This window comes from Takifugu flavidus, unplaced genomic scaffold (assembly GCF_003711565.1).
Source record: "Takifugu flavidus isolate HTHZ2018 unplaced genomic scaffold, ASM371156v2 ctg1033, whole genome shotgun sequence".
In the NCBI taxonomy this organism is placed as follows: Eukaryota; Metazoa; Chordata; class Actinopteri; order Tetraodontiformes; family Tetraodontidae; genus Takifugu; species Takifugu flavidus.
Genome location: NW_026621798.1, coordinates 1 through 2,876, shown reverse-complemented (window position 1 = coordinate 2,876; position 2,876 = coordinate 1). Strand labels below are relative to the sequence as shown.

General features: G+C 45.8%; 1 long non-coding RNA gene across 1 annotated transcript; it reads right to left on the bottom strand.

Annotated features, from left to right (window-relative positions):
• Positions 1-1,051: 1,051 nt before the first annotated feature.
• LOC130519634 (uncharacterized) lies at positions 1,052-2,483 on the bottom strand. The gene is made up of 3 exons (XR_008948396.1): positions 1,967-2,483; positions 1,195-1,327; positions 1,052-1,125 (listed from the first exon to the last, which is right to left on the bottom strand). It is a non-coding gene; the product is annotated as an uncharacterized LOC130519634 (long non-coding RNA).
• Positions 2,484-2,876: the final 393 nt, after the last annotated feature.

Genomic DNA, 2,876 nt, shown 5'->3' with positions numbered 1-2,876 from the left:
CGGTCAAGATCACTGAGGACAGAAATCTCACCATCGAAGTCTACACAGAAAACCTACACATACTGACCAGTACCTCCAGTTTGACTCTCACCATCCACTGGAACACAAGTTGGGAGTGATCAGAACCCTCCAACACCGGGCCAGAGAAATACCCACCACATCCCAAGGCAGAAAGAAGGAACAGGACCACATTAAGACAGCTCTCAAAACATGTGGCTACCCAGACTGGGCCTTCACCAGGACCTCAAGAAAGCGAGACCTCAGCAAAGGAGAGGAGGAGAGAAACAAACGTCGCAGCGTTTCCATCCCCTACCTGTCTGGAGTCTGGAGAAGTTTAGGAGGATCCTCCAGAAACACGATATACGGTTCATTTCAAACCCAGCAACACTCTCAGACAGAGGTTAGTACACCCAAAGGACAAGACACCAAGACCCAAACAAAGTAATGTTGTCTATGCTGTACAGTGCCAGGAGGAATGCAAGGAACTGTACATTGGGGAAACCAAACAACCTCTCCACAGAAGAATGGCACAACACAGACGTGCCACCTCTTCGGGTCAGGATTCAGCAGTCCACTTACACTTAAAGGAGAGTGGGCACTCCTTCGAGGACAGCCAAGTAAGGATACTGGCCAGAGAAGACCGCTGGTTTGAAAGGGGGGTTAAGGAAGCTATCCATGTTAAATTGGAGAAACCATCCTTGAACAGAGGTGGTGGCCTGAGGCACTTCCTATCACCCACATACAATGCAGTCCTCCACTCCTTCCAACAGCAAAACAAACATTCACACCATTCCAGGAGACCCAGTGACTCATCACATGTGACCAGCAGACAAAGGGGAGACACCTCAACAGAAACTAGGTGAACGACCCGACCAACGACCCTGCTAACGACTCTCAGGTGACCACCCGGATCATTAGCATGCAAATGGTCCACAGGGGCTATATATTTTCAAGCTCTCTCCCAAGCGATTTCAGAACTGAAGAAGCCTTCTGGATAGAAGGCGAAACGTCTTCAAGAGAAGAAACCCAGCCAGTTGACAGAGAAAACTACCTTGGAGTTCATCCTTACTTTGACTAATCCAACTGAATTCAGTTCACAGGTTCTCTGTGGCATCCGTTTAGAAGCTGCAGGAGAAACTAAATTGACGTAAAAGGGGAAAAAAATACATGTATGAAAACTAACGGTTTGATTACCTGGACACGGTTCACCACTTTTAGATTGTGACTTGACACATTTCTTCTTTCTGAGCACATATAATGGTGACATATCCTCCCCGCTGTGAGAAGGGTCCATTCCAGGTGCACAAACACCATGTGGAAGCTATGGCTGTAAAAACAGGACAGAAAACATCGACATACGTGACCTCTTCTGCTGCAACAGATGTGCTCTTCTGCTGACCAGCTGACAGAAATAAAATAAATATAACACATGCAACCCTTGATTTGTCTCATACTCGTTATTTTTAGTTTTGCTGTCACAACGGGGAAAAAAATCTACAATTTCCACATGAGTAACTTTCAACAAACGCAAGTGAACTGCTGTATGTCTATTTTCAACTTTTGTTCCTGTTTAGAATCAATGTTATTTCTTTATAACTTCTGCACAGAGATTGGTTCCTGAAAAAACTGTGTGAAATATTACCATCACGCAGGACGTTTAACTGCAAATCTATCCGTGGGGAAATCACAGAATACACAAGATGAGGATAGAACAGTCAAAAGAGAAGTACTCGTTTTTGCAGTATCCCCATTAAAACTGTTATTCCCGAGCTGGAGCGCACACACTTGAATCCACCATCATTGAAAGCGAACAAATTTTTATGGTTTTTTTTATGACGTCAGACATAAAAACGAGTCGGACACTGCAGTTTAAACAAATCTGGTGTTGGCTAGTTAACCTGCTGCTCCCTGGTTTCCATTGTTTCCTGGCGGTTGGAGAAATACAGTGGTGACCGACGAAGCCTACCGTCCTACAGCTCACTCCCCCTGGAAGCACCCACTGCCTCCATGTCGTTCAGTCTGGCCTCCTCTGTCGCCTTCCCTTCCGGCAGCGAAACCCCCTAGGAGAGGCTAACGTCCAGGAAGGCCCGGGGCGGCTGTTAGGAACACTCCGGCGTTCAAGTTCGTGTCGATAGGAGGCAGACGAATCTCCACGCTGCTTCTGGCTGATGTGCAGCAGAATACAACACTCTCCCTGCTGCATCTGCTGTTGCCTTAACGGTCTGTCGTTAATTCGGCTACTCTTCCATGACCGACGTGGTTTCAACAAGTGTGAGGCGCAAGAAATGGAGGGAGTACTGGTAGGAATTACGTAATTTTTTGTAAGGTTATCTGTGCATGGAGGGATATATATTCATCTGTGGGTGGAAAATTGAAACCTCTTAAAAAGTGAACTTAGAATATCCTGAAATGTAAGCTGCCATTTTCCGTTGGTTGGGCCCTTTGCAGCTAGACTTGTTTATCAGTCAGTAGCTGCCAAAGCGACGTAATAATGCAACGTCACAATAATGCGACGCAGTGTTGAAATGTTTCATGATGCAAATAAAGTACACGTCGTCTCTCCTCGTGTGTAATTTGGGCTTGGTCGCATTAGAAAAAGAGCAAAGATTATACTTAGTGGTCAGGAATACGAGCAGACGTTGAAGGCAGCAGCAGCCAGCAGGTGGGCGTGTCCTCCCGCGAGCAGTCTTCCGGTGAGAGGTCGACAGCATCAGCGGGCAGGTCAACATTTTCATTAAAGTGATCCAACTTTGGCCAGATTTCAGCACTATTGAACACGTTTTTCATGTTTAATTTCTACGAATTTACCTGTAATCTTGGGCCAAAAACCAACGTGAGTGGTTTTTAGATTTAATAAAAGAAGGTTTTTTTATGAA